General features: G+C 36.6%; 1 protein-coding gene across 4 annotated transcripts in view; it reads left to right on the top strand.

Moving 5' to 3' along the window:
- The first annotated feature begins 2149 nt into the window (after positions 1-2149).
- plce1 (phospholipase C, epsilon 1) overlaps positions 2150-20133 on the top strand; it is a 151455-nt gene continuing 133471 nt past the window's right edge. For all 4 annotated transcript variants that reach the window (XM_057825375.1, XM_057825376.1, XM_057825373.1 and 1 more), the window contains exons 1-2: positions 2150-2284; positions 18280-18545. The gene's annotated coding sequence lies outside the window, so the exon portion shown is untranslated. The remainder of the gene's footprint in view (positions 2285-18279; positions 18546-20133) is intronic.

The following is a 20133-nucleotide window of genomic DNA, read 5'->3' as shown; positions in this document are numbered from 1 at the left end:
TTTTCTTGTTCTTTTCTTTTTCAAGGGGGATTACACATTCCTGTAGGATGGCATCATGCTTCCCATCAGTGCAAATAGAGGGAAAATAAGCCCTCTTTTTTTCCACCTTTCTGATTGGCTGGACGCTTGAAAAGACTAGCGTGGGTTGTCAATCCAGCAGAATAATAAAACATTGCAGTCAAACGTGCAGAAATACTGGCTATATAGCGACCCCAATGTATAGGGTTGCATATAATAGGCATCTGGCTATATAATGAGTTGGTAAAATTGCATTTGCCAGACATTCCAAAGAGGTTACACATACATTTAGACACAGACCAGACTCGTTTATTGTCTTCCTGTCCACTGCTCAGTCATTACGGACATGGTGCATTCAGGTGTAGTCGAGCATTTTGCGACTTAAGAAATTTTAACTGCAAGAGTTTGAAACGCATTGGAATTCTGGTGTGTAATCTATATATCATGGGCTGCTATTTGATCAACTAATCAACAGATTATTAAATAATTGAAAACTCTTTTTGAGCCTTTTTAATAGATTTGGAATTATTAAATATTTGTAATCAGGGGTGAAAGTGGGCGGGAACGGTCAGGAACGCAGTTCCGGTATAAGATTCAGGGCCAGAACGCAGTTCCGGTTTAAGATTCAGGGCCGGAACACTGTTCCGGTATACGGTGCTTTGATTCCAAAAATATGACGGCAACTGTCAAAACGCTATGTTAAAAAAAAAAAAAAAAAAAAACACAAAACTGCCACACATGCATTTAATCTCCAAGAAGAAAACAATGTACCAACATCATATTTACATAAACAAGTGTTAACAAGCATAACAAAGTGCTTGTGTAGCATAATCCGTTTCCACCGATATTTATTATTTATTTTATTCTGATATTTATCATTTATTTTATTCCACGGACGGCATGGAGGTTTCCCCAGCTGCTGCAGTTATCTGAGTCTGACGATGACGAGTCACGTCAATGTGCGAATGCATGCAGCAAAGCAAAACGCCTGGACTCATTTATCCGTTCAATTGGCTGACATACTTACATGTGATCACCAGATAATTAGCTCTGATTGGTTCAAATGTGCATGTTTTCTAAAACAGCAAAAAAAAAGAAAAAAAAGGCACTGCAACAGAAAATGGATCAAATCTTTAATGGCAAGGAAAGAGTTAAGGTGGCTTATTTATCATATTTAGCTTTATTTGCTCTGATGGGGAGGTTCAGAACATCTTAGCTGTTAATGTGCACTTTAGGTATATTTGTTCATTTATGTTAGGCTACTTATTCATTTCCTTATGATTTAAAAAAGTCAATGTTTGCGCGATCTTCAAAATATATTCCATTTCACTCTGCATAATATAAGTCATTTGTACTTATTTTTCTGAGTGTAGGTTACTTATATCTTTATTATTAAAAAACACAACAAAAATACATGTTTACATTATCTTCAATTTTAATATACCATACATCCTATGTTCTTAAGTAGTTAAAATTAAGATTTGGCATTAAGTATGTGAGGAAATGAGGGAAAATAAAAATTAGGAGATGGAGGTTGGGGTTATAGCTGTTTTTGCTAACATTTATTTTGCCAAAATTTTGAATGAAAATCAGTTGTTGTATGTGTTATAGAAATAACTGACCAAACAGTTTTCTTTGCATTTCAGTAGTTTTGCCCCCCCCCCCCCCCCCCCAAAAAAAAAAAACGTCGGGGAGCTCCGGCAAGAAATTCTAACCACTTTCACCCCTGTTTGTAATTGATCCAAAATAAATAAAAAAATAAATTGAGAAAAACTTGACTTTTCCCTGAATTTCACTTCAAGTTTTTGTTCGTTACATAAAAACAAAAAAAGAGGAAAATTGGTAAATAAATAAGTTAAAATAAATGATAAAATAGTCGTTTTTATTGATTTTTAATCATAATATAACATTGGCTTTTGTCCAATAGGAACTGGAGTTACTCGTAACAAAATCAGATAAAAAATAAGTGAACCGGAGTTACTCGTAACAAAATCAAATTGAAAAATTATGAAAAGAAGCTTTTAGCGTTTTATAAAGTATTAAAATTATCTGCAAACTTTTCACTTTGTGAAAACATGACGAATTAAGAATGGAGCACAAGTTCCCCCAGTGTCCCTGAAGGCATCAGTGGGAGAGCGGTTTGCATCACTGAGCTCCACTTGTTGAATCAAATGAGAGCTTCACGTTCACTCCACTCGCTCGGCGGACTCTTCTACACCTGCCTCAAACTTTTTGGATTTTTACCCGAACATAACCGGACCTGTCGGTACGTTCGACTTTCAACATTTTCACGCTTCCGACACATTTATTGCAGCTTCGAGGCGCCTTATTTTCGCTTTAGTTAGGCGTTGCTATTTAGGTGTCGTACTCATTATTGGGCTGCAAACTAGACACCCCAACAAATAAGTTGTCTGTTTAATGTGTGTCATTGATTCAAATGGTCATTTATTACAATGTTTTTGATATCTGAGTGCTAGTATTTAGAACTCTACTGGCAAATGGTCAAAATTTCAATTAAATGTATCTCTTTCACTGTCGATGACGATGATAGACGTCCTATCATTTAACGGGGAGGGTAGCAGCAAATGCTGTAATGGGAGTAAATGAGTTGAAGTATGACTAAAGATGGAGTCCATGTTGATTTATTTGTGCATGTCAACACTGCTATGGCTTGTTTTGCATAATGGCTTAGAGTTGTATTGGACGGTCAGGAAATAGACTAGCATGAGAACATTTAATTAAAACTTAATAGCGTCCGATACATGGACAAATTCTAATATAATTCATGTTGTATTAATTAGTGCTGCAACGATTCATCGATTAACCCGAGTAATTCGATTAATAAAAAGATTCAAATGAAATTTTGCTGCTTCGAATATATGTTTAATTAAAGTGGTGTTGTAATGGTTTGTTTTGTAAGTGTTTGCATTGAGTTTTATTGATTTGAGTGGATACACTGCCCTCTAGTGGCAACAGTGAATATGACATTTCACATGGTTGAATGCAGCTGCTCCCTGTTAAGACCAACACAAGCTAAGTTTTTTTCATTCATTCACTCATTTTCCATGCTGCTTTTCCTCATGAGGGTCATGTGGGTGCTGGAGGCTATCCCAGCTAACTACGGGCAGTAGGCGGGGTACCCCCAGAATTGATTGCCAGCCAATCGCAGAGGTTTTCATTTGACCTTTTTTTTTTTTTTTTTAAATGCATTCATAATTTAGTTCATAGATATATTTAGCCGTTTTAGCCAGTGAATATGACATAACTTATCTAACATGACTGGATCCACCTGCTCTCGGTTAAGACCGACATAAGGTTGTAGGTTCCTGTTTGAGCTAATATGATTGTTTAAGCATTCGTAATTTAGCTTAGATGTATATTTAGCTGTTTTTTTGGTGGGAATATGTGTTTGAACCATTTGTTAAAAGCATTGTAAAAAAAAAAAAAAAAAAAAAAAAAAAAAAAGTCAGCATTTATAGCATTTAAGCTAGCGGACTTTTCCTATGTAAGGTGGTGAATTGTTCTTTTGTACTTTGAGCCACACTTATTTTTTGATACCGTTTGAGGCTCAGCTCAGGTATTTAAATTTTTTTGTTTCTTATCCGATGACTCGATTATTCAAACTAACTAGTTCATCAGTTAATCGACTACTAAAATAATCGATAGCTGCAGCCCTAGTATTAATGGTTATAAGTAGCTAAGGGTTGTTAAAGACGTTTGTACATATATCCGCATTAGAATCAACTTAGAATCAAGCAATTTTAATGTATTTATGAAAACAATTAACAATATTTTTGGACTAAACGAGCAAGAGAATTATAATGTTTGTGGATTTTCCATTTTTAAAGACAAAGGTTGAATATATCACATCATGAGCAGATTAATTGTTAGTTAAAAAATACAGAGTGTCCTGTTCATAGAAACATTCTCATGTTTTTCTCCCTGAATCAATGTTTGAGTGGAAAACGTGTACTATATTTCATATAAGTATGAATGTCAAAGTATCGTATACACATGAATGTATATCGACTTTTCACATAAATCTTAGAATCAAGCAATTTTATATTTTCATATTTGGGGAAAACAATAATGTTTGTGTGTTTTTTGTTTATTTAAATAAAAGCCTATTTTAAAGACAAGAATAATAAACACATGAATTGATTAGAAATCTATAGCGAGTCTTATACATAGACATTTCTAATATTTTTTATGTTCTTTTAATGTATAAGAGTAACTAGCAGAGATTGGAAGAATAGCCAAAAATTTTACTCAAGTAAGAGTAGCGTTACTTCTAAATTAATAATACTCACGTAAAAGTTGTCATCCCAAAATTTACTCAAGTACAAGTAAAAAAAAAACTTATTTGTTGAAAAGAATACTCAAGTAATGAGTAACATTGTGAGTAACTGCTGATAATATCTGATTTAAAAAAAAAAAAAAAAGATATATATTTGTCTCGGTACAACTTAATCTATGAACTGTCATTATTATACTGTACTTTAACATATTACACGACCATATTAGGCTAAAACGACACAAAAATCATTGAATTTAGACTAGAATAACACTATGAAATACCTGTCCAAAAAGCACGAGTTCCCCCTGGTGGAGAAAAAACATTATTACCTCTGATTGGTATAATGAAGCCATGTGGTTATTGTTGCGACGTCTCACTGGTGAAACTGAGACAGCCACTGTTGCCATCTCTGTCAAAAATAAAGTCACTATGAAGAATAAAGAGGAAAAATGTGACAACTCTAGTTTAGCCGAAAGTAGCGACGTAAGAGTACTTCTTCCAAAATCTACTCAAATAAAAGTAAAGAGTATTGTGTGGTAAAACTAGTCTAAGAAATAAGTTTTTTCTCTCAAAAACTTACTCAAGTAAATGTAACAGTCAAAGTAACACGTTACTACCCACCTCTGGTAGCTAGCTAGCAGTTGTTTCGTACTTCTGTTTTGGGCCAAACAAGCAAGTGAATTGTAATATTGTTTATGGATTTTTTTCATTGTCAACAGATGCCCAGTTCATTTGAACTGGGAGGGTTGGCAACCAATGCTACATATGCAGCACACGAGTGTCTGTTGAGCTTCTTTATAAGTGATATTTTCTCCGCTTTTGCAAATATGTCAACACTCCAACACTCATTTTGCTCTCTTTTTGTCACTTTACACAGCATAACACACTAAGGGCGCCTCGCTCTTTCCACTGGCGTCTTTTTCTGCCCAGCCCTCTAATCAAAGCCATGTGTGCGGTTCTGCATGAAAAGTCGCTTGTGTTCGCCACGCTCAATGTTGACAGTGGAAGACAACCTGCAGAACATTACAGGTTGTTGTTTCATTGAGGTCTGTTACAAGCGAGCCTGGTCAACGTTACTTGCTAATGTTACACTTTTGTCTTGAAGTCTTTAAAATTAACTATCGATGCTAGAGTTAAAACCAGTGTTGTTTTTGGAAGCCCTTTTAATTTTCGTCATAGTCTTTTTGAGGACACTACTTATTATTCCTATTCATATTATAGTCATTTCAAAATGTGTTTGTCTTCGTCTAGTTTTTGTTGACAAAAACTAATGTCTTCTAGTTTTAATTGAAGTTTACTCAAAATGTTTTCATCTTCCAAGTTTTTTCGCCAAAAATAAATATATAAAGGTTTCCAACTATTTCGAATCAACATTGACAGGCGAACACATGTGCTAGAGTCTGCATGGACAATGCCATCTTTTGATAAGACACAATCAGCAGGAAAACAGTACAATATTTTCAATTAATTATTGCCACCTGGACACCATGAACTATGTAAAAAAAAAAAAATAATAAGTTGTCCGAGAGTTTAAGAGGACGCTCACCGTTAGCATTAGCCTAATGCTAAAGCGAATGTGAATGCTATGCTAATGCTATGAGTTAGATTTAGTTTTTTTTTTTTTTTGTGCCGTACTAGAATAAAGTGTACTTGCACATCCACTCAGCTGGTGGCAGTGGTGCCCTCATTTTAAAAGTGTGCGCAGTATTTTTGAAGTAAGCAAGAGCACACAGAAGAGAGATATGAAGAGCTGTGCGCCGTTTTCGAAAGCCGTTTTCCGGCCACACTCACGTAGCGACCCACTGTCTTCTCCGGTTCTCATGTGTCCGCCAGAGAAGTGCCATTTTCACCTTGGGATCGTCACGACCACCGCCCTCACCTACGGTTCTCCCTCGGCCGCCGAGAATGCACTTTTTTCGGGCCGTTTGCCTTTTTGGCTTTGACATTTAATACAGTGGTGGATGAGGAAAGACCACTGTTTAATGTGTCTAAAAATGATTATAGAGGAGAGCCGGAAGCCAAATCAATTAAGACGTCACTTAAAGACATTAGACCCCAATCTCATTGATAAGCCGCTTGGTTGTTTTTCAGCGAAAACGTGCCGAATATTGCCAACAATCTTCCCGCTTTGTCAGTGTTATATCAGTAAACAAGTGAGCACTGTTAGCATGCTCACTGCAAAATAACCCCACACCACTGCAAACTGGAGGTGATACTGTGAGCAGCGAGCAGCGAAAATAAAAACTGTCCATCTGTCCAAAGACTTTTTTTTTTTCTTCTATTCAGTTTTGTTTTTTCGGTAAATTTTTTTGGCATATTGTCCTCATGAATTAATGTTTCTAATCAATTTAAATTAGTTTTTATTTAGTGTTTTTAATTTTTCAGTATCAAATGGTCAAAAATGTACCTTGAGTGTATTTTTACAGTTTGGATGTGACTTTTTTTTTTTTTTTTTAATTCAGGCAAATTGATGCGCGTTGTCTTTTCTGTTACAAACAAAACAATGTTAGGCAAGGCAAGGCAAATTTATTTATATAGCACAATTCAACACGAGGCGATTCAAAGTGCTTTACATGAAGATCATAAAAATCACATTTAAATCAATACAACGTAAAAACCAAGACAAAAGATCGCACTTAATCACAGAATAAAAATAAATAAATACAAATAAAACAAAAATAAAAAATAAAACAAAAACTACTACTCCTAATAATAATTGAAATCAGCAATGGAGATAAGCACAAGAGGAATAGAAAGCAGGTAGATTGAAATATATAGACAGTTATGGATATGCAGTGCTAAACAAAAGCGTTTTTAGCCCTGATTTAAAAGAGCTAACAGTTTGAGCATACTTCAGAGGTTCGGGTAACTTATTCCAGAGGTGAGGAGCATAATAACTAAATGCTGCCTCACCCTGCTTGGTTCTTGTTCTTGGAACATGCAGAAGACCGGTTCCAGACGACCTTAGGGGTCTAGATGTCTCATAGGAATCTAACAAGTCAAGCATGTATTTTGGTCCAAGGCCATTAAGTGTTTTGTAGACGAGCAGTAGTATTTTATAGTCTATCCTTTGACTCACTGGAAGCCAGTGTAGCGATTTCAAAACCGGTGTAATGTGGTCCAGCTTCCTTGTATGTGTGAGGACTCTGGCTGCAGCATTCTGTACTAGCTGCAGCTTCCTGACTGATTTTTTATCAAGACATGTAAATATACCGCAAGTTATATTAGCAAAGTTATACTGTATAAGTTGATCTCTGTTATTTTCTCTAATAGAAAAAAAGGACACAATGTGAGGCAGAGGCTTATAATAGTAATATTATAGACAAATGACACTATTTACAGTGGCAGTAAAGTTTGGGGGGGGCGTGAAACATTCACGTCTTCCTAGGGGGTGCGTAACAGAAAATAATTAAGAAGCACTGATTTAGCTATAAGGGAAAAATACTTGGATAAAAAGAATATCCTGTAAAAATATCGGTGTCGAGAGACTGAAACAATGACATTTTGCAGCTCTCTTTGTCGCATTTTCCTCGTTCTGAAAAATTCCCCCTCAATGGGCTTAGTAGTAAAACAGATGAAACCCTTCTCCTGTGGACGTCATCCATCGAATGGGGACGCTAGAGCCTTATAATGGTAGGCGTGGCTAACCGGCAGATTAAAATACTAATTTCTCGTCATCTGCGCTTTGCCAAATTGTTGTATATAGTCGAATCGTCTCAAAATATGATTCTAATTTACATATTAATGCTATTTAAGACTTTTTTTCTCCTGTCGTGCGCACTTTAAACCCAACAATTAAGCAGCAATTGAGGGCCACGCGGATTTGTAACGGGTAACATAAGCAACCCAAACAAGTGTTAAGGAATGTGATCCTATTGTGATCATATGACGCCTCATTTTCATGACTCCTCCAGTGTCACAGACAAAATAGTAAGTAGGAGGGCTAAATTTAATCTTTGTTTTAGATAAAATTGTTTACTATTTCCATTCAAATCTTTGAAAACACATAGAGACTTTCAGTGCACGACTCAAAATGATTCGCTTTTGGTGGTTCATCTTGTGTGACACGAGTTATTAAGCGTCCCTTTTCATCGCCTCTCCAGGCTTTTTCTTTCTTTTTGTTGTTGTGTGCCGCCCCCCTCCTACTAGCACACAATAGACAAGTGGAATCCTGCTTCTCTGTGACCTGCTGATTATGCTGTTAGCACCTCAACTTTACAGCTTGGCGCCTTTTGAATTTAGGAGTGGGGATTCCTTCATTTTTGCCATGGGTTGTAAATCTGTGTAGTTGTATTTCGAAAGTATTTAAGAAGTCCCTGTGGAATATCCCACATTTGTAGTCCACCTTATGGGGTATTACCTCCCCTAATCATGGCATACCAGGCGGTGAGTCATGGTTCGGATGATTTGGGAGATGGTGCACATGAATGAGCACCAGAAAAAAGGCTTTTATGTGAGAGTAAAAGCGCGCTCTTGTACGTGGAAACAATGATTTCCGAGTGCGATGTCACTGAAAAGCTGCAGGAACTCATAATTTTGCCCGGAGGAGTCGTTTGTTTTGTTTGAGTTGAGTCAACAAGTTTCAAGCGATATCAAAGGGGAGATGAACTTTGTTATCAGGAGCGTTTTTCCGATATTCGGGTGAGCTCTGTGAGCTGCATGATACCATTCAACTTGTGAAACTTCCTTTTTTTCCCCTTCATTTTAGAATTTATAACAGTTGTAAAATGGCAAATTGCTTCAAAAGTTATCTTGAGCACGCTTACGTTTTACTTCGGTGCTTTGTCAAAGCAAATTGGTCATTGGACATCTATGGAGGAGCAGGGGTTCCAAAATGAAATCCGTGATGCCTGCATTTGCATTTAATGTATGTACAGTGATCCCTCGCTACTTTGCACTTCAAACTTCGCGCCCTCAGTCCATCGCGGATTTTTCAATTTAAAAAAAACAGATGAGCTGTCCCGAGGTGACCGCATCGTCTCACTCTCCCTCCCTCCCTCTCCCTGCTCTTTGTTGTGCAGGCAATTCACTGGAGTTGCTTATTAAGGTTAACGATCGTTGATGGACGTCTTTTGTTTGATCTTGCCACAAAATCCCTGGAAGCCTCAGCATCAAAGCGCCGCATGCGTCAATCATTGTTTAACTTGTTAAACAGTTGCTGTGGCAACTACTCGTTTGTAAGTGAGGAGATGGAGTGGATTTGAGTGGACTCACTCAATGAAGCATTTAATAAAGACAAGCATTTTTGTACTTTATTCCTATTTAAAAATAATTTGGTGGGACAGTAACATGTTTAGAACTTAAAATTATTACGTTTGAAGTACTTAAAAACAATTTATTAAAATATACATATTCATAAAAGTTTTTTTTTTTTTTTTTTAATTGGAGGGGAAAAGTGGAAAAAAAAACATGTCTTATATATATCTCTTGCCAGTGGTAACTCAGAATAAATACTTTGAACACACAGACACACAATTTTTTTTTTTTTTGTTTTTTTTGTTTTTTGGAGTAGGGGGGTGCTACTTTGCAGTTTTTAACTTATCGCGGCAGGTTCTGGTCCCCATTAACCGCGAAAAACGAGGGATCAGTGTACACCACAAAGCATTGAGGGACTACATAGGAAAATCCTGAATTAGTCGGGGAAAAAGATAAGTTTGAAAAATAATTTAAAATATTAATTTTATAAAATGAAATTTTTTTCTTGAAAATATGAAAAATGAATTTTCATTGATTTCTGAAATGTATAAAAAGACATCAAATTCAAATCATTTAATTCTATATTAATTTCCGATATTTTGTTTTGTTTTGTTGAATGATTTTTTTTTACTTTAGCATTTTCAAAATTTTAGTTCTATTATTCTATATTTCTATATTTTTCTATTTCTATTATATTTTTCAATTTTTAGTATAATTTTTATGTTTTTTAAATAATAATATTAAAATAAGTTATTATAATTAACTCAAATCAAAATGCATAACAAATTAGAAAAATAAATATATAATATTGAAATAATTTATTTCTTTAATGGATATACATCAGAAAGCATTGGAGGAATACATAGGAAAATTTTAAAAAGATTGTATTTTAGTATTTTTAGTATTTTCTTATGATATAGCTTTTTTTTTTTTTTAATTAAAAAATAGAACAATATTAAAATAAATGATCATATTAAACTCAAAACAAATAAAAATTAACATCTATAAGAACTAAAATAAATTGGGGAAATAAATGTAGTTATTGATTATTTTAGTAGTTGTTTAATAGATGAACTAGTTAGTTCGAATAATCAAGTAATCAGATAAGGAACACAAAAATATAAATACCTGAGCTGAGCCTCAAACGGTATGAAAATAGATAAATAAATAAATGAGGATCTAAGTCCAACAAAAGAACAATTGGCTAACATACATTGCAAAAGTCCACTAGCTTAAATGCTATAAAATACTAACTTATTTTTTAACAATGCTCTTAACAAATGATTCAAACATATATTCCCACAAAAAAATGCCTAAATATAACTATGAACTAAATTACGAACGCATTAAAAAACATTAGCTCAAACAAAAACTAAGCTTATGTTGGTCTTAACAGGGAGCAGCTGGATTCAACCATTTGAAATGAGTTATGTCATATTCACTGTTGCACTAGAGGGCAGTGTATCCACCCAAATCAATAAAACAATGTGAACACTTTCAAAACAAAGCATTACAACAGCACTTTAATTCAACGAATACTCAAAGCAGCAAATTTTAATTCAAATCTTTTTTTCTAAAGAATTACTCAAGTTATTTGATTAATCGTTGCAGCCCTAATAAATATAATTATATAATACTGGTTGTATTTCTTTGATTTCTTCACTCTTAGTCCTCCATTTTTTCTTGTTTATGTCGTTTATTTGGTTGTAAAATGCACTTCAGTGTCGTGAATGGCGCTTTGAAATAAAATGGATTATGATACAATCAATTGTTTCAAATCCAAAATAACACTGTTGGCTTCCGTGACCTGTTTTTGAACTCGTTTCTACGCAAACATGTGTTTTATGTCACTCTGTGCCCTCGAACGACTTGTGCTGATGTCACCCCCCTAGTAAAGTCATAAGCTGCCGCTTCCCACATTCCTGGTTTGCCGCACTTTGCTCCAACTGGCCTGTTCGCCACAGGCAAAAACTCACTTCCAGTGAGAATTTCAGCTATGCACAGGAGAGTTGATTAAAATATGGGAAAACATAACAATATATTCTTCCACCTAACCCTGGTGGAACCAGTTATGAAACATGATAGTGCTCATCGCATCTCGTGAGCGCTTGTTGATTTTGAGTAGCTCGAGGATAGTCAAAGTTCAAGGTCCGTGTGTCATAGCACGAGTCCCAAATTCCAGCTGATGTGGGTTGATTGGTTGACTGGAAGTGTCGCCGGAGTCAATAGGACACACCCACGTGAAGCGCTTCCTCTTCAGAATGGTGTAACTGACATTTAATCCTATGTAGAGCAGCAATAGATGTAATAAACAGGAAAACACGCTCTTTTCATCCTTTTGCTGTGAATTGAATTGAGTTTATCACTAGTAGACGTCCAATTCATTTCATTTCAAACGGATTGGACGTCTATGGCGGTAAATGGCAACTAGTGAATTTAATTTGGGGGTATTTCTGGTTGTTTGCTGTTGATTTTGGGGCATTTATCGGTCACTTCCTATTGATTTTTATTAGGGCTGTCAAAATTATCGCGTTAACGCACGGTAATTAATTTTTAAAATTAATCACGTTAAAATATTTGACGCAATTAACGCACATGTCCCGCTCAGACAGTATTCTGCCTTTTGGTAAGTTTTACAGCAAGCCTTTTTGTGCTGTCTAACAGCGAACTCTTGTGGTCGCTTTGCGACATGGTTTATATTTTTTCTTGCCAGTTCAATATGGCTGCACGACGTCTCGGGCTGACGCCTACGTTGTAATGTTGTGCTTATATGATCCTTGGACAAGATTTGTCCGTAAGTATGGTTGTTGTAAAGAATGTACAAATTATGTTAGTAAGCGAAATGTTCTATTTTTTTTTAATGAGACGCTTTTTGCTTATGTTTAGTGAACCTGTATAGCGTGCTAAGCTAACGTTGTTGCTAATGCAATGCTTGTGTACTTTTTTTTGTTGTAGTTTTATGACGGTCTAAAGAGGACAATGGTTTGAGGCTACTTTATTAATAAATCAGATGAAAAAGGAAGAAGTCTGATTATTAAGGCGTCGTTCATTAGCTGTCTAGCTTTGGAAAAAGTAGACGCTTCGGAGTGAGGACAGCATAGACAGATTTAAATGACAGTAGAGTGAAATGCCCACTACAGTCCTTATGTACCGTATGTTGAATGTACAGTGGGGAGAACAAGTATTTGATACACTGCCAATGGGAAAACCCATTGGCAGTGTGTCAAATACTTGTTCTCCCCACTGTATATATCCATCTTGTGTCTTATCTTTCCATTCCAACAATTTATTTTACAGAATATATATATAATTTACAGAAAAATATGGCATATTTTATAGATGGTTTGAATTGCGATTAATTGTGATTAATTACGATTAATTAATTTTTAAGCTGTAATTAACTCGATTAAAAATTTTAATCGTTTGACAACAGCCCTAATTTTTATGTTACAGTCTACAGAACAGGAAATAAAATGGGAAATGAATAGGCAGTGACTCAAAGTCAACAAAAAGTGACCTGTAAATGCCCACAAAACCGGGAAGACTGGCTCCGAATGCTCTGGTTTTTGTTCGTTCATTCGCCCCTCCAAGTCAGAATGGATTGGGTATCTAGCGCTGGCAATGGCGGCCAATAAGCTAACATAGACAACATTCTCGTGGAATATTTGATAGTCATAGTCGTAGCAGTTCACTGCTAGTCGTAGTGATACAGACTACAGAGTGTCACGATATATCACCATTTCGATATTGTGTCACATCCTTAGTTAATAGGAAATAATATCTTATTTATTTTTCATGTTAATATTATGGCCTCAATAACCCGAAATGTGATGTCCACATTACAGTCCCTGACAAAAGTCTGGTCGCTTATCAATTTTGTAGAAACAATTGCTAATAACCTGACTTTTAATTATTCAAATTGTTTCAGAAATGGCTCATATGAAAGCTAAGACCCTCCCAAATGATGTTGAATGTACAAAAATATATTTGTTTCACTGAAAAATCATTTATTTGCCGCCTACAGAAAGTAGAGTGAAAATTGAACAAAAAATTTAAAATTCAAAAATATGTTACATAACATAAGCGAATTAAGTTGTGATTCTGTGAGATCCAAATTTAATATTTTGTTTGACTTCCATGGGCTTGAAGGACTGCATCCATGCAGTTTTGCAAGGATTCATACAATTTATTGATGAAGTCATCAGGAACATCAAAGAAAACAGTCTTGCGTGCCTCCCAGAGTTCATCAACATTCTAGGGTTTCGTCTTCCATGCTTCCTCTTTCATCCTTTCCATGTCTGGTGACTGGGCTGGCCAGTCCTGGAGGGTCTTGATCTTCTTTTCTTGAGGAACTTTGAGGTAGAGATTGAAGAATGCGATGGAGCACCATCCTGCTGCAGAATTTGTCCCTTTTTATGGTTAGGAATGTAAGAGGGAGCTAAGATTTGTTGATATTTCAGACTATTTATGTTACCTTCCACCCTGCAGATCTCTCGCACACCCCCATACTGGATGTAACCCCAGACCATGATTTTGCCACCACCAAACTTCACTGTTTTCTGAGTGAATCTCGGATCCATGCGGTCTCCAGTAGGTCTCCTGCAATATTTGTGGCGACTGTGTTGTAATTCAATGGAAGATTCATCTGAAAAATCCACCTCTTGCCAAAAAACAGTGAAGTTTGGTGGTGCTTAGAGGTATATTTATCAGGTTTTTTTTGTGGGTTTGTATGTTTTTTTGTATGTTTTTGAACAATTTGTTAAAGGGATCCATTGGAAGACTTGTAGTTCTTAAAAGATAAACTTTATTATGAGTTAAAATAATTTGATATTGAAACCTTTCTTGATGTTTTTGTTATTATACAATTTGTAAAATTAGTTTAACTAGAATGTCGCCATTGTTGTTGACGTCACATGGTTACGCTGCCAGACTTCCGGAATATGACTCTAGCGACATAACATGTCATCTGTTCAACCCTTTCAATTGGAACCCGAGAGGAAAATTAATGAGCATGACAGCACTGTCGATATTCCACAAAACGAGAAGTAAAAGCAAAATTAATAGGAAAGACGGGATGAGACGAGAAGAGAGTATGAAAAAAACAATACTGAAACGAGCGTCCATAAATCATGGCGCCCTCTGCAGGTCAAAACATGCACTAAATATTATAGATTTTTAAATCAATGGCAATATTTTATGTGTTTTTAATAACATACTAGTATTTTCGTAAAAGACCGCAATTATGGCGTATTAGAGCCTAGAGTCTTTAAGCCCGAAGTTCCCTTTAAGAGCATTGTAAATAAAACGTTAGCATTTTATAGCATATAAACTAGCAGACTTTTGCTTTGCAAGTTAGCCAGTTGTTCTTTTGTTGTACATAATCCTCATTTATTTATTTATTTTTTCTATCGTTTGAGGCTAAGCTGAGGTAATCGTAATTTATTTTTCAATGCATTTATTGCTCTTGTGTAATGATAGTGCAGTTCTGCATAGTTTGAAAAAACACTCAGGAGTTTTATATTACTATATTCGCATTTGATGCTCTTTTAAAAGTGCAATTTTAGCAAGCCTTTGTTTTACATCTCCTAAAATTTATTCTGCAACACATGAAATGTTCCTAATCCGATTACAAGATTATTCAAACTAACTAATTGATGGATAAATCGATCATTTAAAAAATCGATAGCTGCAGCCCTAGTCCACATATGTCAGAGTTTTCCCCCTACATATAAAAGATTGGCACGACATGTTGGGACTGTCCGACCCCGATGTAGCCCACCACCACCACCGTTTAAAAAAATCCTATGGGAAACTTGATATGTGGATGGATCTTTGTTTTTTGTTTTTTTGTAAACATAAAAAAGTTACTTGCCCTATAGAGGGTTAATTGATTTTCCTCCCCTGGAACTTTGGGGTCGAGTAGAAAATATTGGCATACATCCAAATAATGATTCGAGTAATAGAAACCGAGCGTTATGCCAAGAATGCTATAACATTGATGTCACACACGTCCTCCCACATGCTTTTGAAATTGAGCCATAGATTTTGTAATCGTCATCTGTAACAAATGTCACTGTCATGCTTTCGAGTGTGGATACACTAAAAACTCACTTGCACAATGAATCACTCTATTAACTCTATCCCTGTCATTGAAGTTAAATGGAAGAAATATGATAAAAATCTTTATTGAGTTTACTCATTGCTATTGACGGCGCAAGACGTCCAAACCATTTCAGCCTGAAAGTACAAATGAAGGCCCATTTAATGAGTGCTCTATAAAGGGTTTATGGTAGCCAATAAGTTAAAAAGATAATAGAAACTTTACATTAGCTGATTAAGAAGCAGTAATATGATTCATTCTTTACAGAGGATAAAGAATATATGCCTCCGAGTGAAGTATATAAAGAATAATGATACCTAAATAGTTGTCGAAAATGAAAAGGTTACATTGCTAAATTGAGTTAATTCTGTGATGATTGTTGTAATGTATTGTAATGATTGAAACTGAAAGAATATTCATTCGTTCCTCACAGTCCAAATGGAATGGACGTGTAGTGCCGTCAATGTCACTGAAAGATGAGCATTCAAAGATGTATGAAAAGTCTCATTAACAGGCGACTAACTGTAAATTATTGGCTGCCATTGACGCCGATACATGTCCAATCGTGTAGCGTCCAATCATTCTTCTGCTGTCAATTTATATGACTTAATCAGATTTTTCATTTTCTTTCTGTATTCATAAGTTTTTGTTTTTTAATTTAATTCAGTGATTTTAAACATTGTATTTAACTCAAGAAAATCGTCTGGTGTGTGTGGGAGTGGAATTTTTTTTTTGCGGGCCTATCCAGATTTTTTTAACAGTCAAAGCAACACTTGGTAACTTTTCAGTTTTGGTCGATTTTAGCGACGCCGGTGGACAAAAGTGGTAGTGTTTTCCCCTAAGGAAGACTGAGATTCCCATGCGGACCAACGCACACCTGCACAGTGTCGTAAAATCATCAATCAATCAAAAATCTATTTCCCGGTTGCTTGCAAATGTATGTACTGTTTCCAGCAACTGTGTGAAGGATGAATAGTAATGAAAGGTGATGAATCCAGTTGTGGCTAAACAATAGCATCTGACTGTTAGCAAGCGTGTGGCCCCACCCCACCCGAACTCGTCAGCGCTGATGAGTTCAGTTGAGGGTTGGAGTGGGCGGCGTCACGGCAGCGAGTGACTGGACCAATGTTTATTCTGTGTATCTTGGTAGCCTCCCTTTTTTTTCCTCCTCAGACAAAACTTTTTGTCTATTTTGTTGCTCTGTCAGCTTTGCAGAATTCATGCGAAAAGTTGTTTTTGTGTGCCGGGGTTCCTGCCACCCTTCTCAAAGTTAATTAGTGCCGGTGACAGCGATACAGACCCCCTCAAGATATAAAAGAGGTGTCATTCAACTAATTTGCAGTTGACATATTATCACAAATGTTATGAAAATATAAAGGTTGAAAAGTTAGCTAGTGTTGCTTTGAATACTATACAGTGATCCCTCGCTACTTCGCGCTTCAAACTTCGAGCCCTAAGTCCATAGCGGATATTTTTCCAATTTAAAAAAAAAATTAAATAAATACAGATTAGCTGTCCTGAACCGATCGTGTAGTCTCACTTTCCCTCCTGCTGCTCTTTGTTGGTCAGGCAGTGCGTTGGAGTTGCTTATTATTAACGATGATTGACAGACATTCAATGTTTGATCTTGCCACAGATGCTTGGAAGTCGAAGCTTCAAAGCACCGCATGCGTCAATCACAGTTTACCTTTAAAGAGTTGCTGTGGAAACTCATTGTGTGTAAGTGAGCAGCTTGAGTAGATTTGAGTGGACTCACTCAAAGCATTTGTCTACTTTATTCTTGTTTAAAAATAATTCGGTGGGACAGTAACATGTTTAAAACTTGGCCATGGTAGGAGCTTGATTTTGTGTCTGGTGAACCATTTCTGTGTAGATTTGGCCATATGTCATTGTCTTGCTGAAAGATGGCCATCTCAGTCCTTGTTTTGTTCGCAAAAGGGGGTTGGACAAAGTATTAACACCAGGGGTGCTAATAATTGTGACACACATTATTTGATGTCAAATAATTTTTTCTTTATGTGGGATTTTTTTCCCCACCGAATGAACGCACTTGTATTGAAGGTTGGATTTTTCTCTTTTTTTCCATTAAGGTCCCAAATTATTTGAAAATATATATATATACAGTGGGGAGAGTAAGTATTTGGGTTTTCCCATTGGCAGTGTATCAAATACTTGTTCTCCCCACTGTATATTAGAAGCTAAAAAACACATCTTTTTCAGGGGTGCCAATAATTATGGAGGGTGCTGTATATATATACTGGATACATAAAAGGGGGCGAAAATAAGGTGAAAAAAACATGTCTTCTTTGTATCTCTACTTCGCGGTTTTTTACTTATCGCAGTTGGTTCTGGTCCCCATTAACCTTGAAAAACGAAAAATCACTGTATTACAGCTCCGTACATCTTACCTTTTCTGTTTGACCCTCCCCTCGCCCAACCACTCCCACTTTACGTCCGCACCCCCGACACCCTCTTAGGTTCCACCCTTGCTTGCCTTCCTTGCTTGCTAGCCCTTTCACTTCAAATGGATTGGACGTCTATTGCAGTCAATGGCTGCAAATGACTTAAAGGTTTAGTAGCAATTGAACTGGGACGGGTAAATGAACGAATGTCTATCGCCGTCAATGACACTAAAACATGAAAACTGATAACTGTGTTTCTCCCTCAGGAACTGCAATGAATATCTATTCCGGAGGCACATGTCGGGACCTGGCGCACTCTTGGCCTGGCAAGCCGTGACTGTGAAGCTCACTATCAAGGAAATTCCTTTCAATTTCACTATCTGGTGGTTTACACAGCTGCACAAGCTCCACTCTTCAAGCTCGAGGCCGCTTTTGCCACCCAGCGTACCCCACAATGACACACTGTCAATTGTAAAGGGAGGACTGACTGTCGATGTGTTGTGATCTGCTTTGGATCCATCTGGGCGTCTGTGTAAGTATTATGAATGTAATTCATGAGGTATTTGAGTGTATCGAGTAAACACGAGCGTGCTCTCTCCATACATTATAAACCCGCCGAGTTCATTTCCTCCGCAGAGCTCATTTCCGTTGGAGTCAATAATTGGACTGTACTGTAAGTGGTGGCTTCAACAGTCTTGGGAATAGAGTGGTGGATGTGTTCTGAAGGAGCAAATATGAATGGACACCAACCAGACTCATTGATTAAATGTCTGGACTGCCAGTAACACTAAATTGTAGAGTTGTCCGATATAATGGGGTAGCCGACAAAAACATTTTAAAATGATATCAGGTAATATCGGCATTGTTTTGGCCCATTATGCATATTGCCTTCAAAGTGAATATAGAAGCCTTCTGCCTTTGTACAAAGGCTGGTCACAGCTTAGCGCAGCAGTTATGCTTAATGACCAAGAGATGTCTCCAAACTAAGATTGTTGGGCTTTGTTATGTGAGCATTATTGTTATTGACGCATCCAGTGGGCATCACAATAATATTAGCTAAAGATGTCCCGATCGATCGGGTCCGATCACGATTTTCAAAGTATCGGAATCGGCAAAAAAATATCGGACATGCCTTTTTTAAATATATACTGTATATATATATATATATCTATATATACACAGTGCCTTGCAAAAGTATTCGGCCTCCTTGAATCTTGCAACCTTTCGCCACATTTCAGGCTTCAAACATAAAGATATGAAATTTATTTTTTTGTCAAGAATCAACAACAAGTGGGACACAATCGTGAAGTGGAACAACATTTATTGGATAATTTAAACTTTTTTAACAAATAAAAAACTGAAAAGTGGGGCGTGCAATATTATTCGGCCCCTTTACTTTCAGTGCAGCAAACTCACTCCAGAAGTTCAGTGAGGATCTCTGAATGATCCAATGTTGTCCTAAATGACCGATGATGATAAATAGAATCCACCTGTGTGTAATCAAGTCTCCGTATAAATGCACCTGCTCTGTGATAGTCTCAGGGTTCTGCTTAAAGTGCAGAGAGCATTATGAAAACCAAGGAACACACCAGGCAGGTCCGCGATACTGTTGTGGAGAAGTTTAAAGCCGGATTTAGATACAAAAAGATTTCCCAAGCTTTAAACATCTCAAGGAGCACTGTGCAAGCCAGCATATTGAAATGGAAGGAGCATCAGACCACTGCAAATCTACCAAGACCCGGCCGTCCTTCCAAACTTTCTTCTCAAACAAGGAGAAAACTGATCAGAGATGCAGCCAAGAGGCCCATGATCACTCTGGATGAACTGCAGAGATCTACAGCTGAGGTAGGAGAGTCTGTCCATAGGACAACAATCAGTCGTACACTGCACAAATCTGGCCTTTATGGAAGAGTCGCAAGAAGAAAGCCATTTCTCAAAGATATCCATAAAAAGTCTTGTTTAAAGTTTGCCACAAGCCACCTGGGAGACACACCAAACATGTGGAAGAAGGTGCTCTGGTCAGATGAACCCAAAATTGGACTTTTTGGCCACAATGCAAAACGATATGTTTGGCGTAAAAGCAACACAGCTCATCACCCTGAACACACCATCCCCACTGT

Source organism: Corythoichthys intestinalis, chromosome 21 (assembly GCF_030265065.1).
Source record: "Corythoichthys intestinalis isolate RoL2023-P3 chromosome 21, ASM3026506v1, whole genome shotgun sequence".
NCBI lineage: Eukaryota > Metazoa > Chordata > Actinopteri > Syngnathiformes > Syngnathidae > Corythoichthys > Corythoichthys intestinalis.
Note: the sequence above shows the minus strand (reverse complement) of the source record. Positions and strands in the feature narration are given on the sequence as shown.